Consider the following 26,472-nt stretch of genomic DNA (forward strand, 5'->3'; position numbering starts at 1 on the left):
CAGAATATTACTCAACCATAAAAAAGAATGAAATATTGCCATTTGCAGCATCACAGATGGACCAAGAGAATATTATACTTAGTGAAGGAAGTCAGACAGAGAAAGACAAATATAAGATATCACTTATATGTGGAATAAAAAAAAACACAAATGAATTTATATACAAAACAGAAACAGACTCACACACATAGAAAACAAACTTTTGGTTACCAAAAGGAAAAGAGAGGGAGGAGGGATAAACTAGGAGTATCATATTAACAGATACAAACTACTAAACATAAAATAAATAAGCAACAAGGATTTATTGTATAGCACAGAACTATATCCAATATCTTGTAATAACCTATAATGGAAAACAATCTAATATATATATTTTTAGTTACCTATATCTGAATCACTTTGCTGTACACCTGAAACTAACACAATATTGTAAATCAACCATACTTCAATTGAAAAAAGGGAAAGGTCTTGAATAAATAACCTGAGCTTTCATATTAGGAAACTAGGAAAAAAAAGAGCAATATACAACCAAAGAACACAAAACAAAAACAAAGAAGTTCTTTTTGGTTTGCTTCTTGTCTTATTAACCAAGTAATATATGTTTATTGGAAAAAACCTAGGAAACCTTATCAACAAAAATTTTTAAATGAAAAATAAAATTCACCTATATTTCTACCACCTTAACACTTTTTACATTAAAAAAACTTAAGAAAATTTTTTTTACTATTTATTTATTTATTTATTTGCCACACTGCACAGCTTGTGGGATCCTAGTTCTCACACCAGGGATCAAACCTGAGCTTCTGCCCCCATCCCCTGTTGGCAATGGAAGCTCGGAGCCCTAACTACTGGACCACCAAGGAATTCCCCACTTTTTACATTTTTATATTTCCTTCATGTCTTTTTTCCCTATGCATATGTGAACATATTTTCAATAGACATAGAGTTTTAAAATCTAGGCTTTTCACTAAATATATTCTGTCTTTCCATATCATTAAATTTTTTGTACCTGTAATATTGTTTAAAATGTTTATAGCATATGCCTTCTGCAATGTTCTTTCACCATATCTTCACTATATTCCAAGCATTCAAGGCAATTTTATGCAGTTTTACTTTTTACAGTTATATATTATAAATTTAAAGGTTAAATTTATGTGCGTTTTTGAGCCATCTGCAATTCCATCACCCTTTCTTAAATTCTAGTTTACTCCTTAGATTGTGTTTCTCCTTCCTTTTCTCCCTCTCTCTCCCTACTGCACTTCCCTTGTGGAGATTGTGGGCTAATGGGAGAAATAAGCAAGGTTCATAAATAACTGTAATCAGTACCACAGGCAAATAAAAGGACTTTGGATTTCAAAAGAGAATTCCTCCATCAGTTTGCAAATATGCCTACACATCTAAAGGCAAAGGAATGAAAAGACCCTTCTGAACACTTTGTTTTTTTTCTTTTGAGAGGAGCAAAGAGAAAAAAAAAAAAACAGGCGCATCTTCTTCTCTCTTTTTATAGTTGAAAAAAACAAAAATCAATAATGGACAGGAGGGCTTCCCTGGTGGCGCAGTGGTTGAGAGTCCGCCTGCCGATGCAGGGGACACGGGTTCGTGCCCCGGTCCGGGAATATCCCACATGCCGCGGAGTGACTGGGCCCGTGAGCCATGGCCACTGAGCCTGCGTGTCCGGAGCCTGTGCTCCGCAACGGGAGAGGCCACAACAGTGAGAGGCCCAAGTACCGCAAAAAAATAAATAAATAAAAATAAAAAAAAAATAAAATAATGGACAGGAGAGGACCTTCAAGGTGGAGAAGTAAGAAGTGGAGATCAGCTTCCTCCCCACAAATCCATCAAAAATACATCTACAAGTGGAACAATTCCTACAGAACACCTACTGAATGCTGGCAGAAGACCTCAGACTTCCCAAAAGGCAAGAAACTCCCCACGCACCTGGGTAGGGCAAAAGGAAAAAGAAAAAACCAGAGACAAAAGAATAGAGACGGGACCTGCACCTCTGGGAGGGAGCTGGGAAGGAGGAAAGGTTTCCACACACTAGGAAGTCCCTTCACGGGTGGAGACTGTGGGTGGCAGAGTGCGGGGAGCTTCGGAGCCACGGAGGAGAGCGCAGCAACAGGGGTGCAGAGGGCAAAGTGGAGAGATTCCCGCACAGAGGATCGGTGCCAACCGGCACTCACCAGCCTGAGAGGCTTGTCTGCTCACCCGCCGGGGCGGGCGGGGGCTGGGAGCTGGGGCTCGGGCTTCGGAGGTCAGATCCCAGGGAGAGGACTGGGTTTGGCTGCATGAAAACAGCCTGAAGGGGGCTAGTGAGCCACAGCTAGCCAGGAGGGAGTCCGGGAAAAAGTCTGGAGCTGCCGAAGAGGCAAGGGACCATTGTTTTGGGGTGCGTGAGGAGAGGGGATTCCCACTCCATGTGCCCACAGAAGGCAGAGCACCACCTAAGTGAGCTCCAGAGACGGGCGCGAGCCATGGCTATCAGCCTGGACCCCAGAGACGGGCATGAACTGCTAACGATGCCACCGCTACCACCAAGAATCCTGTGTGCAAGCGCAGGTCACTACCCACAACACCCTGGGAGCCTGTGCAGCACGCCACTGCCAGGGTCCCGTGATCCAGGGACAAATTACCCCAGGAAAACACACGGTGTGCCTCAGGCTGCTGCAATGTCACTCTGGTCTCTGCCACCGCAGCCTCGCCCCACATGTCAATTATGACTACCATACCCCTCCCTCTCCCCAACCTGAGTAAGAGAGCCCTAATCAGCTGCTGCTTTAACCTGCTCCTGTCTGGGAGGGGAACAGATGCCTGAGGGCAGCCTACATGCAGAGGTGGGGCCAAAACCAAAGCTGAACCCCAGGAGCTGTGTGAACAAAGAAGAGAAAGGGAAATTTCTCCATGCAGCCTCAGGAACAGCAGATTAAATCCCCACAATCAACTTGAAAATCTCTGCATTTGAAGAATACCTGATCAGATAATAAATGTTCCCAAAATTGAGGCGATGGACTTTGGAAGCAAATGTAGACTGGGGGTTGTTTTCTGCATCTGATTGGATTGTGGTTTTACATTTATCTTAGTTTAGATTTAGTGCTTGTTATCATTGGTGAATTTGTTTATTGTTTTGGTTGTTCTCTTCCATTTTTTAAAAATTATTTTTTAAAATTTTATTTATTTATTATTTTTGCGGTATGTGGGACTCTCACTGTTGTGACCTCTCCTGTTGCAGAGCACAGGCTCTGGACGCGCAAGCTCAGCGGCCATGGCTCATGGGCCTATCCACTCCGCAGCATGTGGGATCTTCCCGGACCAGGGCACAAACCTGTATCCCCTGCATTGGCAGGAGGACTCTCAACCACTGCGCCACCAGGGAAGCCCAAAATTTTTATTATTTTTATTTTGTTTTTTAAATTTTTTATTTTCTTTTAATGTTGTTTTCATTTTTACTCTTTTTGTGAGTGTATGTGTATGTTTCTTTGTGTGATTTTGTCTGTTTATGTTTGCTTTTACCATCTGTCCTAGGTTCTCTGTTCGTTTTCTTTTGCTTTTTTAGCTGTTTGTTTCTTTTTTTTTTTTATAAGTGTGTGTGTGTGTGTGTGTGTGTGTGTGTGTGTGTTTCTTGGTGTGATGCTTCTTTGTTTAGTATTGCTATTACCATTTGGTTTGGGGTTGTATCTGTTCATTTTTATTTTTTCCTTCATTTTATTCTGAGCTGTGTGGCTGGCAGGATCTTGGTGCTCTGGCCGGGAGTCAGACCTGAGCCTCTGAGGTGGCAGAGCTGAGTCCAGGACACTAGACCACCAGAAACCTCCTGGCCCCATGTAATATCAAGCAGCGACAGCTCCCCCAGAAATCTCCATCTCAACACTAAGACCCAGCTCCACCCAATGGCAAGCAAGCTACAGAGCTGGATGCCCCATGCCAAACAACAAGCAAGACAGGAACACAACCCCATCCGTTAGCAGAGAGGCTGCCTAAAGTTATACTAAGTTCACAGACACGCCAAAACACACCACCGGACGTGGCCCTGCCCACCAGAAGGACAAGATCCAGCCCCATCCACCAGAACACAGGCACCAGTCCCCTATATGAGCCACTGAACCAACCTCACCCACTGGGGGCAGACACCAAATATAACAGGAACTACGAACCTGCAGCCTGTGAAAAGGTGACCCCAAACACAGTAAGTTAAACAAAATGAAAAAACAGAGAACTATGCAGCAGATGAAGGAGCAAGGTAAAAACCCACCAGACCAAACAAAAGAAGAGGAAATAGGCAGTCTGACCTGAAAAAGAATTCAGAGTAATGACAGTAAAGATGATCCAAAATCTCAAAAATAGAATGGAAAAACGACAAGAAATGTTTAACAAGGACCTAGAAGAACTGCAGAGCAAAGAAACAATGATGAATAACATAATAAATGAAATTAAAAATACTCTAGAAGGAATCAATAGTAGAATAACTGAGGCAGAAGAACACATAAGTGACCTGGAAGATAAAATAGAGGAAATAACTGCCATAGAGTAGAATAAAGAAAAAAGAATGAAAAAAATTGAGGACAGTCTCAGAGACCTTGGGGACAACATTAAATGCACCAACATTCGAATTATAGGGGTCCCAGAAGAAGAAGAGAAAAAGAAAGGGACTGAGAAAATATTTGAAGAAATTGTAGTCGAAAACTTCCCTAACATGGGAAAGCAAATAGTTAATCAAGTCCAGGAAGCACAGAGAGTCCCATACAGGATAAGTCCAAGGAGAAGCACGCCAAGACACATATTAATCAAACTATCAAAAATTAAATACAAAGAAAAAATATTAAAAACAGCAAGGGAAAAACAACAAATAACATGCAGGGGAATCCCCAAAGGTTAGCAGTTGATCTTTCAGCAGAAACTCTGCAAGCCAGAAGGGAGTGACAGGACATACTTAAAGTGATGAAAGGGAAAAAACCTACGACCAAGATTACTCTACCCAGCAAGGATCTCATTCAGATTTGACGGAGAAATTAAAAGCTTTATAGACAAGCAAAAGCTAAGAGAATTCAGCGCCACCAAACCAGCTTTACAACAAATGCTAAAGAAACTTCTCTAGGCAGGAAACACAAGAGAAGGAAAAGACCTACAATAACAAACCCAAAACAATTAAGAAAATGGTAATAGGAACATACATATCAATAATTACCTTAAATGTAAATGGATTAAATGCTCCAACAAAAAGACACAGGCTCACTGAATGGATACAAAAACAAGACATGTATATATGCTGTCTACAGGAGACCCACTTCACACGTAGGGACACATACAGACTGAAAGTGAGAGGATGGAAAAAGACATTCCATACAAATGGATATCAAAAGAAAGCTGGAGTAGCAATACACATATCAGACAAAATAGACTTTAAAATAAAGACTATTACAAGAGACAAAGAAGGACACTATATAATGATCAAGGGATCAATCCACGAAGAAGATATAACAATTGTAAATATTTATGCACCCAACACAGGAGCACCTCTATACATAAGGCAAATGCTAACAGCCATAAAAGGGGAAATCGACAGTAACACAATCATAGTAGGGGACTTTAACACCCCACTTTCACCAATGGACAGATCATCCAAAATGAAAATAAATAAGGAAACACAAGCTTTAAGTGACATGTTAGACCAGATGGACTTAATTGATATTTATGGGACATTCCATCCAAAAACAACAGAATACACTTTCTTCTCAAGTGCTCATGGAACATTCTCCAGGATAGATCGTATGTTGGGTCACAAATCAAGCCTCAGTAAACTTATGAAAATTGAAATCGTATCAAGTGTCTTTTCTGACCACAACACTATGAGAATAGATATCAATTACAAGAAAAAAACTAAAAAATACAAACACATGGAGGCTAAACAATACACTACTAAATAACCAAAAGATCACTGAAGAAATCAAAGAGGAAATAAAAAAATACCTAGAAACAAATGGCAATGAAAACACGATGACCCAAAACCTATGGGATGCAGGAAAAGCAGTTCTAAGAGGGAAGTTTATAGCAATACAATCCTACCTCAAGAAACAAGAAACATCTCAAATAAACAACCTAACCTCACACCTAAAGCAATTAGAGAAATAAGAACAAAAAAACCCCAAAGTTAGCAGAAGGAAAGAAATAATAAAGATCAGACTAGAAATAAATGAAAAAGAAATGAAGGAAACAATAGCAAAGATCAACAAAACTAAAAGCTGGTTCTTTGAGAAGATAAACAAAATTCATAAACCATTAGCCAGACTCATCAAGAAAAAAAGGGAGAAGACTCAAATCAACAGAATTAGAAATGAAAAAAGAGAAGTAAAAACTGACACTGCAGAAATACAAAGGATCATGAGAGACTACTACAAGCAACTATATGCCAATAAAATGGAAAACCTGGAAGAAATGAACAAATTCTTAAAAAATACAACCGTCCAAGACTGAACCAGGAAGAAACAGAAAATATGAACAGACAAATCACAAGTACTGAAATTGAAACTGTGATTTAATATCTTCCAACAAACAAAAGCCCAGGAACAGATGGCTTCACAGGACAATTCTATCAAACATTTAGAGAAGAGCTAACACTTATGCTTCTCAAACTCTTCCAAAATATAGCAGAGGGAGGAACACTCCCAAATACATTCTACAAGGCCACCATCACCCTGATACCAAAACCAGACAAAGATGTCACAAAGAAAGAAAACTACCGGCCAATATCACTGATGAACACAGATGCAAAAATTCTCAACAAAATACTAGCAAACAGAATCCAACAGCACATTAAAAGGATTATACATCATGATCAAGTGGGGTTTACCCCAGGAATGCAAGGATTCTTCAATATACACAAGTCAATCAATGTGATACACCATATTAACAAACTGAAGGATAAAAACCATATGATAATCTCAATAGTTGCAGAAAAAAATTTCAACAAAATTCAACACCCATTTATAACAAAAACCCTCCAGAGAGTAGGCATAGAGGGAACTTACCTCAACATAGTAAAGGCCATATATGACAAACCCACAGCCAACGTTGCTCTCAGTGGTGAAAAACTAAAACCAATTTCTCTAAGATCAGGAACAAGACAAGGTTGTCCACTCACACCACTATTATTCAACATAGTTTTGGAAGTTTCAGGCACAGCAATCAGAGAAGAAAAAGAAGTGGAAGGAATCCAAATCAGAAAAGAAGAAGTAAAACTGTCACTGTTTGCAGATGACATGATACTATGCATAGAGAATCCTAAAGATGCTACCAGAAAACTGCTAGAGCTAATCAATGAATTTGGTAAAGTAGTAGGATATAAAATTAATGCACAGAAAACTCTTGCATTTCTATACACTAACAATGAAAGATCAGAAAGAGAATTAAGGAAACACTCCCATTTACCATTGCAACAAAAAGAATAAAATACCTAGCACTAAACCTACCTAAGGAAACAAAACACCTGTATGCAGAAAACTATAAGATACTGATGAAAGAAATCAAAGACAATACAAACAGATGGAGAGATACACCATGTTCTTGGATTGGAAAAATCAACATTGTGAAAATGACTATACTACCCAATGCAACCTACAGATTCAATGCAATCCCTATCAAACTACCCACAGCATTTTTCACAGAAGTAGAACAAAAAAATTTACAAGTTATATGGAAACACAAAAGATCCCGAAGAGCCAAAGCAATTTTGAGAAAGAAAAACAAAGCTGGAGGAATCAGGCTCCCTGACTTCAGACTACACTACAGAGCTATAGCAATCAGGACAGTATGGTATTGGCACAAAAACAGATATATAGATCAATGGAACAGGATAGAAAGCCCAGAGATAAACCCACACACATATGGTCACCTTGTCTTTGATAAAGGAGGCAAGAATATACAATGGAGAAAAGACAGCATCTTCAGTAAGTGGTGCTGGGGAAACTGGACAGCTACATGTAAAAGAATGAAATTAGAACACTCCCTAACACCATACCCCAAAATAAACTCAAAATGGATTAAAGACCTAAATGTAAGGCCAGACACTATAAAACTCTTAGAGGAAAATATAGGCAGAATATTCTATGACATAAATCACAGCAAGATCCTTTTTGACACACCTCCTAGAGAAATGGAAATAAAAATAAACAAATGTGACCTAATTAAACTTAAAAGCTTTTGCACAGCAGAGGAAACCATAAACAAGATGAAAAGACAACACTCACAATGGGAGAAAATAGTTGCAAATGAAATAATGGACAAAGGATTAATCTCCAAAACATACAAGCAGCTCATGCAACTTAATATCAAAAAAACAAACAACCCAATCCAAAAATGGGCAGAAGACCTAAATAGACATTTCTCCAAAGAAGATATACAGATTTCTAACAAACACATGAAAGGATGCTCAACATCACTAATCATTAGAGAAATGCAAATCAAAACCACAATGAAGTATCACGTCACACTGGTTAGAATGGCCATCATCAAGAAATCTACAAACAATTAATGCTGGAGAGGGTGTGGAGAAAAGAGAACTCTTTGCACTGCTGGTGGGAATGTAAATTGATACAGCCACTATGGAGAACAATATGGAGGTCCCTTAAAAAACTACAAATAGAGCTACCATATGACCCAGCAATCTCACTACTGGGAATATACCCTGAGAAAACCATAATTCAAAAAGAGACATGTACCACAATGTCCATTGCTGCACTATTTACAATAGCCAGAACATGGAAGCAACCTAAGTGTCCATCGACAGATGAATGGATAAAGAAGATGTGGCACATATATACAATGGAATATTACTCAGTCATAAAAAGGAAAGAAATTGAGTAATTTATAGTGAGGTGGATGGACTTAGAGTCTGTTACACAGAGGGAAGTAAGTCAGAAAGAGAAAAACAAATACCGTATGCCAACACATATATATGGAATCTAAAAAAAGAAATCGTTCTGAAGAACCTAGGGGCAAGCCAGGAATAAAGACACAGACATAGAGAATGGACTTGAGGACGTGGGGAGGGGGAAGGGTAAGCTGGGACGAAGTGAGAGAGTGACATTGACATATATACACTACCAAATGTAAAATAGATAGCTAGTGGGAAGCAGCCGCATAGCACAGGGAGATCAGCTCGGTGCTTTGTGACCACGTGGAGGGTTGGGATAGGGAGGGTGGGAGGGAGGGAGACGCAAGAGGGAAGAGATACAGGAACATATGTATATGTATAGCTGATTCACTTTGTTATACAGCAGAAACTAACACAACATTGTAAAGCAACTATACTCCAATAAAGATGTTAAAAAAATAAAATAAAAGAATGGATAGGACACCTGCTCATGTCATACAGCTGGTTGGTGGCTGAACAAAGATTAAACCCTGGACTTCTGTATCCCAGTTTTGTGCTTTCACACTGTGTCACACAGGCTCACCCTAAAAAAAAATTACAGCCAGGATAAGTGAACTTGGGATCAAGACAAATACTGTGGGAAGAATACTTGTCTAGTGAAGGGATGCTCTGATTAAGAAACTCTACTGACCTGATATACAACAGTAAAACCTTTCCTGAGAAATGGGAGAGAATGAAAAGGACAATCCTGTATCCTTTCCTTGGATGTTTTTCTGTCAAGCACAGCTATATTCATACTTGGATTAAAATATCACACATATGGCAAGCTGGCTTCCCCAATGGGAAATCTAGAAAGTGACTTCCTGAATGCACAAGAGCAAATATTTTGTACGACAGAGAATGCTCCTGCTTGGGGGTCTACTTCCACATGTTCATAATGTTGAGTGGAAACAGTCTTTGAATATAATCTAATACAGCCCCTTAAATAAACTAGGAAACCTCTTAATAATACCTCTGTCCATCAATCATTCACCTCGTGCTTGAACGTAAGCACTTATGGAGGACGCAGGATCTGGGCTGAAGCCAAGAAAAAGTAAAGTCAATACTTTCATTTATTGGACTGACTAATTAGCCCCGCAGTATACCACATTCTATGCCTTTTTAGATGTATTGCTTAGATGTAATGAACTTTTTGCCAAACTGAACGACACACACACACATACACACACACACACACACACTTACACACAGTGAAAGAGAAAAATGACAAAAAGCTAATATTGCTTTATTACCTTGGGAAGCATTTATTAGGACACAGGACTGATGGAAAATGTGATGGACAGTCACAGAGTCAAAAACGTATTTACAGCTGGAAGGGTCCTTCTTGTAGAAAACTAGCCCAAGACTTTCCTTTTACTTAAAAGGAAATAAAGAGTTTAAAAGATTTGCTAGGCTTTTACAGGTTTCTGCTTCAGTGGCATTTGACTACACAGAGAGAGAGGGTTTATAGATTATTTAATATAGAGGGTGGAGTACTGATAATCACAGCTCAAAAAGGAAAAACACCAAAATGAAGGCAGGTGGATCAGAATCAATACTCTCATTAAATACTCAGTTACCTTTCCCCCTCTGGACTTACGTTTTCCCTCACTTTCTGGGTTACCTTTTTATGTACTAAATACAGAAAAAATAATCATGAAAGAGTCCCTTGACTGTAACTGGAATCAATGTATCTAACACGTTTTCCAATACTTGCTGTGCATGTGGCCTCATTACATTCACATGCCAAGAAAGGTTCAAAGGGAAAAAAAAAACTGTAGGAAGCCATTCATAATTTCCTCGACAGGATTTAACAGCCATTCCTTACTCCAGTCTTACACTCTGTTTTCTAATACATCCCAAGTGATAAAACTTCAAGTATATTAAAATTCAGAGCACAGCAAACTATTCATGCTGCAAAGTGATTAATGTTTATGTTCTTCTGTTTTGCTTTATTTTAAAAATTCACAGTCTGCATTATTCTCTGAAAAAGGGTTGGATTCCATATCACTATAACATTCCTTTTTAACTCTAAGTCCAGGCAGGTTACAATGCCCCTCCCCCACTTTCACGTGAGGAAACTCAATCTTTAATCATCATGAATTTACTCTATTTCTTCATTTATGTGCCCTGATGGATGTTTCTCAGTTTTCTTGTATAGATTTTCACATGTGTGATACCCAATTTGCAGATGTTCTTATGTTCTGATAAAGGTCTCTGTGTCTCTTGGCGTAATTTTAGCGCCTAAATGCTTACTGCTTACTATACCTTTGGGATTGAGTCTTACTCATCTTTGTATGCTCCCCACTCTCTACTCCTCCACACATACACCTTAGAAGAACACATCGTAGGTGTCAGAATTATTTTTAAACACCATTTTCCTTTGCATTAAAATCAGGGCCACAAATTCAAAGAATACTAATTTGCATTTGGTTTGAAGACTATATTAAAGATCTAATTCAAAATGTTTAAATGTATCCCTAGTTTCTAATTGAACAGGTTCACCAGGTGATGTTATGAAGAGAAAAATCTAACTTTGGTTAGTAATTCACGTAAGAAATAAGATATTTGAATTATCTTACAACTCATCAATTAGATGGGTTTGGTCAGATAGTGTTAAAATATACGACCTAATGTACAGTATTACAACGTGTAACATAAATCAACAGGAAATAGTCACTAAAAGTTGTTCACATCCTGTTTTTATTTCTTCAGTAAAGATCAAATACAATTCAGCTAAAATAAGACTCTATATCTTGATTGCAAATGTTAAGGTATTCTTTGTTTTTTGTGGTTTTTTTTTTTGAGTCTATGTCCTTTGGTAGCTGAATGGGAAAGCCATACCATTACAGTGTTTGCCAGGTTTTACTGTTAACTCTTGTTTATAGACCTGTTTCCTTTACTACTTATAAGCCTTTTGAGAATAAGGCCCTGATCTTTATCCCATATACCTAGTAATATAAAGACAAGTACGTAGGAAACATTCAGTAAATCATTTGTTAGCTGGTTGAACATTTCTGTCTTAGTTTCCTCAACTAAAGTTGTAAGAAGGGGGTACAACAGTACCTATGACCAAGGTGTTATGCTTATAAAGTGTTCAGAACTTCACAGGGCACGCAGCAGGTACTTATTCAGTACTGCTCCCCTGCACAACTCTGGGAAGTGTCATTCACAGTGCTCCCTGGGGCTGTGCAACTCCAGACCCCACCCTCAAAGCATGAACTTCCATTAGCATCATCATCATTATTATTAGGCTCAAGAATAGAAAGATTTCACTTCATCTAAACTACAGAGAGGGCAGCAAAAGTGTGAACAGGTCCTTCATGATGGAGATAAGTGCACCTACTTCTTAAAGGGAAGAAGGTGAGAATTTTGAAGAATTTTTGTGCATTTTTCTCTCTCATCATTTAATCCTTGTTTGAGGTCTTCCATGGAAATGAATTATGACTGAATCACACGATGTTAAGCTTGGAGTTTTGTCTGATTCTAACAAACACTGTGAACTAAAACCACTAGAGGCTGATGAAAGTAAGATGATGAATATCCAAGTGAAAATAAAAAAATTTAGTTTTTAAAGAAATTAATATTTTGGCACATAGAATGTCAATTACATCAGATATATCATTGGGTTTTCAAATCATTTTGTGAAAGGATCTTTTTTCTCAAAACTTTAGGAGGACATCCAGTGGGTATCTGTGTGTGTGTGTGTGTGTGTGTGTGTGTGTGTGTGTGTGTGCGCTTAGAGAGCCTGGACCCTATCCTCCCAGCCTTTCTCTTCTCTCTATGGCTTACCAGGGACACTGTGGTTATCTATGGAAACCAATTTGGAACCCCTGATCCAGAGAGAGCAAAACTTCCATCTTCCAGAAGCCCTACAGAGTCACGCAGATAGTTAAGCTATTTGGATTTGTGGATGACTTAGAAATTTTGAAGACCAAATCGTTCTTTCAAAAATATTCACATTTGCTAAATAAATAAGTAAATTTTATTTTAGTAAATTTGAAAATCATTAAAAAAATCAGTGAAGAAATTTCTCATAAAGTTACCACCCAGAATTAACTGCTGTTAATATTTTGATTTATACTTAAAATATATATATTTATATATTCATGTAACTTTTTCCATTTTCACAAAATTGGGACTAAATTCCACCTTTTGATTTTTGACCTCTTTTTTTCTAACTTAAAAGACATATCTTACATATTTTCCTAAGTCACTGAACCTTTTTCTACAACATACTGCTTAGAAAGCTTCATTACATTCTAAGGTTGGCATAGGTCACAATTTATCATATATACAGGGAAAGGCAAATCAAGGTTTCAACCTTTTCTCACCCAAACCTACTCTTGTCAAAACTCCTGCTATTCACTATAAGCAAAAAATTGAAACAAAAGAATCTTAAAGTTGCATGAATTTAGAACCATGGAAACTATAAGAGCACAGAAACTGTGCTCTTCATAGCATCAAGTTTGGAATCTGTGCTGCTCAGTCTATTTTGCAATTGAGGATTTTTTTCCAGAAATGAAATTCCTGTAAAACTGCTCTCTGAATCTCTTTAGAAAAAAGAAAATATTCATAGCTTACAGAATTGTGGAAAACATAGCACAAAATGTTTTCTGGGGGGTTTATTGCTTTAAAAAAGTAGGAAGGAAAACTAGGTAATTTTCTTTTATTAAAATATATTTAATACCTATTTAAATGTTTATTTTAAAAAGAGAATCCCAGATTACATTGTACAAATATATGTAACTCACAAATGATCTCCTAAGAGTTATTAAAACACAAAATCTCCAAATGGTTTATTTTAGGACTGGGATTTATTCAGCCCCTTATTTCCTTTCTTCACTGGGGAAACTATGGTTATGTGGATTTTGTTCTTGAATGTCAATTTTAACAGTGTTTCTATCCTTTGCTTAACAAGAATTGGGTCTTCATTAATATTTAATAATAACATTAAAAATATACTTGCCTTTCTCTTTATTTAATTTTGGGGAGCACAATCAAGTTTTCACTACAAGAGGGAAGTGGTTTAGCTCATTACTTAAGATGACTTTGGAGTCAGGCAGACTTGAGTTCAGAATCTAGTTCCATCTGTTATCAGTTAGATAATCTTCAGTAAGTATTAAATTGTTGTATGGTAATAAACCTTAGTTGAGCTATACATAAAATAGGGATACTATGACCTTCTTCAAAGCGTGTTGGTGCATGTATGTAACAACTTTAGGGCACTGCTTGGCATCTAGGAAGGGTACTGAAACAAACATAAACCAACAATGCAATAACAATTAACATTAATGTCAAATGTGTTTTGAAAGAAATTTCAAAGAGGTTTTTTTAACCTGAATTTGGTCCAAAAAGTAGATTAATGTGCCTCATAATCTCTATTTATTAATGTAAAGATTATTATATTTGGCTCATCAAATGAAACATCTATCTTTAGAGAAGAAAGATAAGATTGAATACTGATTCAAAACCATCCATGTCAACACACATGTTAATAGTTGAGGCCAATTAGCTAGAAGCCATCGTGGTCACATCACAAAAACAAAGACTTCTGCTGAAAACAGTGGTGCTATTGATGTATTCCATCTAAGTGTCACATGTGTTAATATTCTATTTAAATTTGGCCCTTTCTCCTTGTAAAAACAGAAGTTCCTTTTGGACAGGGACCAGGGATAACAATTGGAAGTCTACGAATGCTTTCTATTTTGAGGAACTTCAATTAGGCTTTTGTGGTATTAGTGATGATGGTAATGATACACATGTAGGAACTATTTATTCATCCCCCCACCCTCCACAACCCCCATCAAAGGTTCTTGGTTTATTTAGTTGTGTCCATATACAGATACACATCCACCAATCATATGTGAAAGGAAGGACTTGGTGAGGATAACCAAGTGACCTAAATTCCCTTAGCGCCTGAGTTAGGATTTAGAGTGAAGGTCAGATCATGTCATAATTCTCTGGCTCTGATTCATGTTACTGATGGATCATTCGGTTGTGTGGGGCCACATCTCATAGAACAAATAAATTCTGAAGTAAAGAAACCTCAATTTGAGTGGTATACTTTTCACTTAGTGGTTAGGTGATGCTGGATACAGGTAGACAATCTGAACTTTAACCTGAGGTTGATTATAAATGGTATAACATAAATTAACATAATGTAATATAATACAATATAACATAATATATAATATCTTCTCTACCTATGTGCTTGTGAAATTTAAAGTATCAAAAGTCCTTTGTAACTTGTAAAATAAAGTATTGAACACATTAATTCCTGTGAAAAATGCCTTTGCTTACTAATTATGAAAGAAATAAAACAAATAATTGATGGTGCATAGAGGAAACACCTGAAGCTACAAATTGTCTGGTTGAAACGTAATTGTGATTGCCCCCAAATCAGATCAACAGCATTAAATTTCATACAGATAGTTCATTTTTATCAAATGCTCATCTGCTGGGTTAAATTCATTTCAGCTTCCATATTAATGAAACCTGAGTGTTTCTCTAAAGAACAAAAACCATGCTTAACTGGGAAATAACATGCTATAGTGGAATGAAAATGGGCTAAACAGCAGTCAGAATTCCAACGGTCTCAAGGGCCAAAGAGTTAACGTGAATCCACTGGTGGGGAAGGGGCTTGGGGTGCTGACGTGGCACATGCTGAAAAGCACAATACCCACCCAGAGGAATACCTATCACTCAACTCCAGATGTGTCTACCATGAAGAGATGTGGGCCTAGTGATGCCAGATTTTATTTTCTAAGAGGAGGGAGATACTGAGATATTTTTTGAAATGTCAAAATTACAAAATTTTGGACAAGTGTTTTTAAAAATACTGTGCTGGAAACATATATTTTTGCTTACAAACACTTGACATATGTTTGCAAACACTTCCCTGAGCTGGGTCCAGTCCACAAAGCTTCAGGTTTTAACCACTGTGCTATAAAATCAGATAGCTCTTACTTCAGTCTTAGCTCTAAACTCACTAACTGAATGGCTTTGGCTAAGAATTTAACTTACTCAAGCTTCATTTTCCTCTTGCAAAGTGGGAAGAACAATGCCTCTGTTTGTGAGGACTGAAAAAAATGGACATGGGTGAAAACAGTATAAGAAATACATAATAGGTACTCAAAGAATTTAGCTCTTTTTCTGGATAACTTTGAAAAGTAAGTTGTAAAAGTAAGTTTTCTTTTTATTCTTGTTATATTCAGACCATATCAGATATTCTTGTTATTAAGAGGGTCAAGGCTGTCTCATTTGTTCCTGGAATAAATTGGTTTACTTGAATTATAAAGGAAACTCGATACTACGGATGTCCTCAATTCTTCTAAAGAACAGAGTCAGCATCAAGTCTGAAAAAAAAATTTCAGATTGACCCAAGAGAGAGTGCTTCTTTGCAAAATGTCTCCTGAACAAAATGCTTTTCTACTATTTCATCAGCTACTCTCTGTCATAAAGATCCTTTCGTTAGAAAAACAACATTTGAGGACATCAAGAATGTGGTTTAGCAGTGGCACCACGTGAACTGAGAACAGATCAATTCCGCTTAGATTACAGTTGGCTATACAGCCAAAGATCAAAGCAAGATGTTTCAAAGCAAGAAGATTATACAAAATAAATTTAGACAGTTAATGTTTTCAAGCCCTACAAATGTTAGTGAAAGTGCAGAAAGCAAATAGCCAGGGACTGGCTAGAAATATTAATCTTGTCTCTTTACTACCTTCCAGGGGTCTTGGCTAAGCCATTTAGGTTTGATTTCAAAAACTGTAAATAGAGTGAAAAGAGAAAAATATAAAATAATACACCACACTTAAAAGAGATTGGACAATGTGTGTAGCTAAACCTGTCCAGATGAGAGCATTCATGTGAACTGGGCATGTTTAAGCACGCATTTAGAGACTGGGCTCTTTTCAATCTATAGAGGAAAAAAACCTGAAGGTCTACAGTGGTAGAAGAATCAATTTCCCTTGTTGCAAGCTGATATTTTCCTCTCTCTTGTTTCAGAAGGTGACACTGAACCCTGTGGAGCCTGGAATGTGGACAATCTAGCTAAGAAGAGAGCGAGATGGCTAAAATGCTCCTTCGATGTAAAATTAACTAGGAGTAAGGGGGTCCTTGTTAATTCATTTTTTAAAAGCTAGGGTTTATTTTTAATGATTGCTAATGTTTCAGGCATCTAGCTCAAAATACTATAAATTCTAAACTTTGTAGGCACTTTTATTAAATGAAATGCTTTTAAAATAAAACTAAGTCATAATTCAAATGTTCTCCTTCCTACAACAAAGAATCATCTATTCTCTGAAATACAAATTCCCCTTTATGGTTAATTAGCAACCACTTAAATTCCTACTTAAGAGATGCAGGAGACAAAGACTAAGCCTGTGGAGTAGGAGGAATTCCTTCCTGGGGTCTAGGTAACCCTAGCAGAGCAGACAACGGAGAAACTCCAGTAATTCCAGAGTTCCCATTTTCACAATCTGAGTTATCTAGGAAATTCGTAAGAAGGCAAGTTTGGGATCTATAATATCTTCAAAACACTTAAGTCCCTTTCTCTGTCTCCTCAGTGCCAATTAGCAGAATTATCATCTTGAGAATTCTCATGTGAATTCAGTGTGTTTATTTTTAATATAAATTGGTTATTGTTGTATATAAAATTATTGTCTTGCTATTCTTTTAATGGCTTGCTGGTAGAATGACACAATATCCTAGACTTTACAGACTGGGACTCATTTAAAATATTCTGTCTAGCTGTTTTCATCAGTATAATTGCATCTAAAAAAACAATTTTTGTTTTGGAAAATATGTTCAAATTAGGTATATCTGACCTATGAAGAGTTTACAGGCCTTAAATATGGGTCAGACGTAAGGACTAGAGAAGCCATTCATTTTTGGAAGGTACCTCTCCATGAATGCTTATTTTTGGAAGGTACCTCTCTCCAAGAAATGCTGCACAAGAAAGAGCCAGATGAGGCATGTGGGTGAGAAACACTTGCTTGGTTTACATTTTCATTGTGGTTATACTGGGTAGCATTTTCCAAGGAAACATTTCCAGTTTGGATCAGAAGGCAGGTTGACAATATCACCCTCTTTTCTGAAGCACATGCTCACAAGGCTTTTTTAGAGTCACAATGACCTCAGCAAAATTTTCTTCTTGAAAATGATACCAATGAATTGTTTTCTGACCAGACAGTGTCAGCTAAACTTAGCCAGATTTGGTTTTCCATCTATATTTTAACTGCAGTTGACTCTAGAATTTCAAGCAGTGCAGTGAGTGATCTTGATTTAGATGCCAAACAAAGACAGGGAACAAAGACTTTTTCCTCTTACTTAAATTTCAATGTATCAGCAGGTCAGGCACCTATAGAGATGGCTGTTCCCAATGATTTAAAGATATTTCTTTGTATTTGCCAAGCATACCCCTTCTCCTCCAGGTCACTCTTTTTATATTTGATTTCAAAACTTCCATGAAAGCAAGATTTTTCCTCAATTCATCTTCTGAGTAAGGTTATTGTCTCCATTTCTGTTTCAGCCTCATTTTTGGATATAGATATGAAGGAATGATTTATTTATGATTAGAGAATGTAGTAAAGTGTATTTCTAGAATAACTTTGAGTGTGTATCATATAATTTGATGTTAATAATAATTAAATTACTAATTTATTTTAATAAGTTATAGTGAATCCAAAGGTATTCCCTTAATGGTCTCATTATTTCTGACTTGCAATTCAGTTTTGAAAGGGAATAAATGAAGCCACAGAAATATTCACAGCCTTTCTTATTTATGTCATACTATGTAGTGAACAATTTTTAACGATGGATTTTTTAAATATTGTGATTTGTCATTTAAGAATTTGGCTTTCCTTTATGAACAGCCTAAAATCCTGAGAATATCACATATATGAATACAATCCATTTTGTTTTCACAGCCAAAGTACAAGAATGAGAGTTACAGTCTGAAGACCTGCTAGAAAACAGAGGTCCTTCAGGGGAGCATCCATTTATTCGTTCAGTCAACCACTGTTTATTGAGCACATATGTCGTGCCAAGGCTTTCGTTATTAATTGACAGTTTCATTTTCTGCCCTCACAGAGTTTACAATCTAGTGAAGGGCAGGGAAGATCAAGTGAGCAAATAAATAGCTCTACAATTACAACTTTGATAAATGCTACAAAGGAAACAGAGGGTACGAAGAGTAATAGTGGAGATATACTTAAGGAAACCTCTCCAAGGAGTTATATTTAAAGCTCAAACTTAAAGTATAAGAAGAATCCAACCATTCATATTTTAAAAAGGGAAGAGTCAGATGACTGGGCTTTCATTTAAAAACTATATACCAGTTTAAGAAACATACAGATGCCAAAAATATATCTTAGTTTAGTCTGAGAAGTCATGTGACAGCTAAGGTATGTTGTTTAAATGTTTTTATGAAGAATTTAAGTTGGTCACTGAGGTTAAGACTACAGGATGCCACTGCTATACTGAGGAAGAATAACATGAATCTGGAAGAGATTTGTTTTTGTTTTTTTAATTGCCGCTTATGCATGCGCCTGGTGAAATTCCTAGCAATTCAAACAGGGATTTCACTGACTTGAGCTTAAAACTCATTCATTATCAGCAGACAAGAGATGACCGAGGTTAATTTAATACCCACTGTGAGATGCAGTGGCAGGTCAGAATAACAGATCTCCTATTTCCTGAAAATCATGCTTGACTCACAGCTACTGAAAATCAAGCAGGATCTACCTGTATTTAAATTTATTTATTTATTTTTGCTGTGTTGGGTCTTCTTTTATGTGCGTGGGCTTTCTCTAATTGCGGCAAGTGGGGGCCACTCCTCATCGCGGTGCGCGGGCCTCTCACTATCGCGGCCTCTCTTGTGGCGGAGCACAGGCTCCAGATGCGCAGGCTCAGTAATTGTGGCTCACGGGGCTAGTTGCTCCGCAGCATGTGGGATCTTCCCAGACCAGGGCTCGAACCCGTGTCCCCTGCATTGGCAGGCAGATTCTCAACCACTGTGCCACCAGGGAAGCCCTCTACCTGTATTTAAAAGCAAAGTGTGAAGACCCCAAAGTGGGGGAAAGTATCTTGAGTCATCAAGAAAAATGCACACAGAGATTAAAAATTTACTAGAGACATATTTCATTGACATGGAAAGATGGCCACCTTATATAAAATAAAAAACCTATAAAAAAAAATACCTATAAAACAATGCTTAGAGTATGGTCCCATTTATGAAATGGTATATCTGAGTGTGTTTATACTGGCAGATAGAAAAAAATCTAGAAGGAAATATTTCAAAGTACTAACAGTAATTATTTCTTGATGGTAGGCTTATGGGTGATTTTCTTATACATTTCTGCTTTATCCTTTTTTTTCCAACAATTTGGATATATGTTTCAAATGTAAAATAAGAGAGCCTTTAAAAGAAAATTTAATTGTATTGGTGAATATTGATTTAAAGCAGAATGCCTTTAATATGACAGATGTCACTTGTACTGCAAGCTAATTAATTATAAAGGACACTTCACAAATGTGAAATGATAGTTCAGATGGCATGATTTACTCTTTGGCCAGTGCTGAATTACCAAACAGTTGGACAAAGCACGTGCCTACAGTGTTAGCAAAGAAAGGGAGACATCAAAAAACTACAAGATTTTGGAGAAAAGTATTTGATTTTTGATACTTCAGAAAAGTATAAAAGTATTTGTCCAGGAAATATCAGAAAGTTGTTAAACTGATGTACACTTATTTATGAGTTAATATCATTTTAATTTTTAAGAACATGTAGGTAGAGAGATGCTTAGGACATACAGGTAGGAGGTATGGGCTAAGTTTCTTCAAGGTCCAGGACCTATAGAAATTAATTTGGTCCTAAGCACAGGAAAAAAAACTGTGCTACCCCCCAACTTTATGTCATTACAAATAAAAATAATACTTAGGTATAAAATAAGTGCACATCAGTCCAACAAAGTTCCAAGTTTTCCCCAAATGCTTCATGCTTTTATGAAATATCATGAATCCCAGATTTTCTCCAAAATAATTTTTGTGTCTACCTTTTTTTTGGCTGATAACTGAAGAATGAATTTAACCTATGTGGCAATCCAATATGATCAAAGAACAAATCATATCCAAATATCCAAATAAATGTCCAAATAAAAATGAACTACATTTAATGCAGAGTTTACTATATTTGATATTTTAAAATTCAAATTGGCAAGATAATTTGCTATATTTTCTAATATGGCAGATTTGAGCTCATGTGAGTTGGAATTAGGGCCCAACTAGGCTATTTACCAAACCCAAACTTGAACAAGTCGAATCTCCCGAGCCTCTTTCCACTAATGTAAAATAATTATGATGACACTAGATTTACTGGCATGACAGAATTTTGGGGAATATAAAATGACAAATAAAGAATGTAAAATGACTTTAAGAACCACAAAAGATTATATTAAGATAAGGTGTAATGATGGTGCTAATTACAACTATATTGTTTTCGTCATTAACTATTGCACGTGTGTATAGCTTATATACCCCCCACAAGGAAATTCTACGTTCCTAGATATGCAAATTGTGCTAGTCATATAAGAGTTCTACAAATAGTTGTTTTTCAACTGATTAATTCACCATGTCTGAAAACACATTTTCACTTGGTAAAATAACATTTGGGATGTGCAAACAGGGGGAACTGTAACTGACCTCTCAGAGTAACACCCAAGTATACATCTAGTTTATTTATTTCAGTAAAAAACAATTGAGTAATTTATGTTAAAACTTCCAAGATAAATTTTGTTTTCTTTTTGGTTCCAACTATGGAAAACAAAGCATTAATCTTTTTATGAAACCATGAAAAATGTAGAAAACAGTTTTGACTCTCCAGCTATTTTCTAAGTTCCCCTGATGGAGACTTGAAGCATGTACATAAGACTGAAATATGTCTGAAGTCACTTGAAGAAATAAGGAACATCCTATCACAAAGTGAGAAATTAGATAATATGTGTTTTATCCCAATTGAAACAAGTTTTACAAAAGTTTAAATGCCAGTCAAAATGTTTAATATTGCAACAAGAATGGCATTTTCAAGATAGTATTTGAGAAAAAGGTAATTAATTAATTTGCTTGTTGTTAAATAGCGCATTTAAATAATCAAATGTATGTATCTTCCATATATTTTGTTTTTTCTGACATCAAATTGATGGCTCTTGAACTATTGATATTTTGTATCTAGACCCCACTAAACCCCATTTCATTTTTTAAAATTAGCCATACAAAGGGAATAATGTTAATATGGCTGTTAGGCATCACATTCCATAAAGTTGCTGAGAAAGGAGTCTTATGAAGAGGACAATATTCAGTTCCCTGCATCCTGACAAGATAACATACACGTTTCTCCAAGCATACGGTCAATTGATTTCTTTAAAAATATTCAGATTCTGTAATTTAGAAGCCCTTTACAACACGGAGTCTTACTGTTGCAGGTCTAGCAGTACCTGATGTTAAACAACTAAAGCACACTCTTAAATGGACAATTTACTCTAGAAAAAGCCAGTAAAGTTCTTGAGAAAGAATTTAGCCTGTTCAGAATAAATGCATGTCTATGGCATACTTTTGGAGGTTTTGAAGAAGGATACACTGCCTTATCTGGTTATCCAGTTGACAGTTCAAATTTGCTATCAGGAAGTTTTACATTGTGTATTCCTAATCTTCATTCTTTCTAATGAAGTTGAAGCCCAATGACCATATTTTAGGCTCCAAAAACTGTCAGTAAGCAATGTCCAGCTCTTTGAAGTAAATGATCATCATCTCTTAGTTTCACTTCTCCCAATAAAATAATCCTAATTTCCTTATCCTTTCTTAGAGGGTTCAACTTGTAGTCCTTTAAAAACAGTTCACTTTTCTGTGACCCCTCAGCAAAGGTCATATAATCGTCTCAAGTTGTAGGATCAAAAACTAGACCCTTATTTCCATCAGGGTCTGACCACACAGCTGAAACTCACTGCTGAGAGTCAGTTCTATGTCCATGACTTAGAGTGATTTGCCTCTGCTCAAACTGTACCAACTTCACCTATAAAACCACATCCCAATGAAAAGTCGAAACAAAGGAAATAAAACAAAGCCCAAGGTAACTGTTTTCAGTGCATGAAATACAATGCAACTGCAACTACAACATGTCTTAATTTTTTAAAGCTTACTGAAATTTTAATTTTTGCCAGTCAAAAGTTATCATTAACGATTCAGGATGCAGAGTGTTATAAAATTTTTGTTATGACATACAAGCCTAGTACCCCTTTCCCTGCTCTACTTTATGTAGTTGTGATAATAAGGCCTATGGTAGCATGACTTGATGGAGCTGTGAATCTATATAATATATGACATGCCATGAGCACATTAAATCCATTCTTCCTATTAAGTTGCTGAAGAGCCTTCCCATATATAAACCAAACCGGACATTTATTCTCGGAGAAGTTAAACTATAAACCTGATTCAAATACACGTAAAGATTGTAAATGAAGGGGAGCAGTGTGTAAAATAAAATGCAGGATTAGAACAAACGTTTTTTTTTACATTTAAAAAATGTTTGCACTGACAATGATATTGTTAGAGAAGAGAGAGATGGATAAAAAATAGTCCATATGATAAATGTAATGTTACTAACACAGTTTTACCTGCAAGGATTTTTCTGGCTTTAATTCAATGAAATTTCTATTATCCTGGGTGGTAATGGAGCCCTGTACCCTACTCATTTCAGGCATCCTTAGTATCCTGAGTTGCCTTAAAGCTGTGACATAATAAAAGGTCAAGCAGATCACACTAAGCATTTGTAAACTACAATAGCCCCCCATTTTGCCTGCAAGCCACACATTCTCACCCTAAGCTTTGCTCACTCTCTTATTTCATTTCATTGTATAAGCAGGCTAATTTGGAGATGGCTAAGGTGCTTGGGAACACCTAGATTTTCAAAACAGTCCCACTTTCCTACTTAAGCACCTAAAGAAGTAGACCCATACCACAACATTTGAGGGAACTGTAAAATGGTGTCTGGATACTGAAGGAATAAGCAGCACTATTAAAAAAATGAATGCATTTCACCTTCCAACTCATCTGTGCTTCCTGGGACACAGGTACAAACATGAAAGGCTTGGGGTAGAATTTCAAGAAAACTGATTTGTTTCAACATTCATTTGGCAAGATGCTAGACACAAAATAATACCACAAGCCACCTCCCTTTCCTATCATTGTAAATTCAGGGCTCTCAAATCACCCCCCACAAACCCAATTAAAAATAAAGAAAAGAGGCAGGCTATGAATTCACATCCAGTGCTATGATACAGATTGTCCTAATTGGTCACAATGAAACTAAGAGACAATAACAAGAATAAATCTTGCATTAATCCAAATGAAGCCAATGAATAATAATACAAACCAGAAGCACAGTTTCAAAAATATGCAATTACCTCCAAGCATGCAAGGTCATTTGTAACCCATAAAAATGATTGCAAAGCACACTCTGCACATAAATATGTTTCATAAATGCTAAGTAACGTGTATGTATCATATGCATATCCATAGGGTATCCATTTGTATGTTCACAATCAAATCTATGTACTAAAAATGAAACTCTATCTGGCAAATGGTTTCTCAGCAAGAGTACATCAGAATATGAAATAAAATGCTAAATTCTGGAGCTACCTTTTCTTAGCAATGAGGGAAATAAGCAAAATCACCTTATAATTAGGCCGGAAAGCTTAGGAAGCACCAAATGTGTTTTTGCGGAAGGCCCAACCCTGTATGTGAGAGCCGCAAATTAAATGATTCCCTTCAATAACATCCATTTCTTGTCAGCTCTTTTTCCACCCCCTGATTCTGTCGCTAAGCTGGGAAGGAAAGGAACCAAGTGGCTCAGTCTGCATTCTGAGCCAGTTCAGGATAAAATCACAACACCATTTTTTTTTTTTTTTTAACACAAGCAGATGCCTTCTTACTTCTCTCTTCCTGGCAACCTTCCTCTCTCCCATCCCCATCACTGTCTCCACATCTTCCTCTCCTTCTCTGAGGGAGTCATTGTTCAAGTGCAGGCCACAAATGTATACACAGGTCATTTAACAGCCAGCTAAACCAAGAAGATAACCCCGCTCTCTGCTACTTACCATGCTGAGACGCGGAGAAGCTGTTGAAAGGAGGGAGAGATGCAAACTGAATCCATTTTCCTTGTGACCGAGTCGGATGCAGCCTCCGAACCCAACATCAGCAGCGGCTGCTGGGATTTTTTTCCCTCACTCTCTGGTTGGCGACGGTGCGAATAGGAACCACCCTTCCAGCCTCACTAGAGTATCAGCAGTCGAGGCGGCAGAAGCAGCAGCAGCATCACCACAAGGCCTCCTCCCTCTCGGAGGATGGGGTGAGCTCAGAAGCAGCCAGGAACTTGCAGCACATACCTCCTCTAGCTCCTCCTCTCCTGCCCCCTCCTCCAAAGCCCCACCCCTGCTGCGGTAGAGGCTGCCAGCCCTGGCTGCTGCTGGTTGTCATGGCAACGACCAATGGTAAGCCACCAGACTAAGAGGGAGGCGAGATGGGTGAAAGGAGCTGCAGGGGTTGGAGGGGAGTGAATTTGCGCTGCTGCTCTCTGGGATGCTCTTGGTCTCTCCTACCCTGGACTCCAGGTCTTTAAAAATGGGGTAAGGGTGTATAGCCATGGGAAGAGAATAATTTCAATTTTATTGAAGTCTAGACTGAATCATACAAAACAGCTTAGCTATTTTTTCATTTTCTATGGTTTCCCAATAAAATTTATTAAATTTGCAATCAGAAAAAATAATAACAAATATGGAGAAAGTTATATAATGTAATAGGAGATTATTATCACTCCAAATATGTTTGTTCTTTATAGCATCTTTTACTCAAAGCCACTCAAGGTTGTTAACAAGGAAAATGGGTGGCTGGACTTTGCAATTAAAAAAGAGTCTGTTTGATTCCTTGGCACTACTCTGCTTGTTCTTCTCAGGTGAGTCATTGTTTTTCCAGCTCCCCCTCTGAAGAGGACCTGGAGTTGTTTGGCACTCCCCTGTGGAAAAGGAAGTTGGAACAGAGGAATCAGAAATTCCTTGAGCAACCAGGGCTCTCAGTTGGTGGATAGTTTCAATCCTTTTTAGTGTCAGACTCCTGGAGTGTTCAATATCCTGCAGGAAATTCCATGCTATTTCAAGGATGCCCTTTTGGAGGTCCCAAGCCAGCTGGGGGTCTGGGCGGTGAGTAGGAAAAAAAGGATGTGAAATCAGCAGTGCTGAGTTCTAGATGAATTGTTTCTAACTATACATTATAAATGACACTAGTATTTATCTCAGGCAGTAGTTGTAAAGATTGAATGAGATAATGCACTAAAAGCACTTGGCATATAGTAAGCATATAATAAATGTTTACTCTTATTGCTATTATTAGTAGTGGTGGTAGTACATTGTAGCCACTCCTTGATCCAAGGGATTGAAGGAATAGAGTGGCAATTTCAGACACGGGAAAGAATTAAGGTGAGAAAACACTTAATACATGATAGCTGTGATGATGAT

At 37.3% G+C, this 26,472-nt stretch overlaps 1 protein-coding gene across 1 annotated transcript in view; it reads right to left on the reverse strand.

Moving 5' to 3' along the window:
* Positions 1 to 25,307, reverse strand: part of JAKMIP2 (janus kinase and microtubule interacting protein 2) — a 164,925-nt gene extending 139,618 nt beyond the window's left edge. Inside the window, exon 1 of the mRNA XM_065874612.1 lies at positions 25,060 to 25,307. The gene's annotated coding sequence lies outside the window, so the exon portion shown is untranslated. The remainder of the gene's footprint in view (positions 1 to 25,059) is intronic.
* Positions 25,308 to 26,472: the final 1,165 nt, after the last annotated feature.

Source organism: Phocoena phocoena, chromosome 3 (assembly GCF_963924675.1).
Source record: "Phocoena phocoena chromosome 3, mPhoPho1.1, whole genome shotgun sequence".
NCBI lineage: Eukaryota > Metazoa > Chordata > Mammalia > Artiodactyla > Phocoenidae > Phocoena > Phocoena phocoena.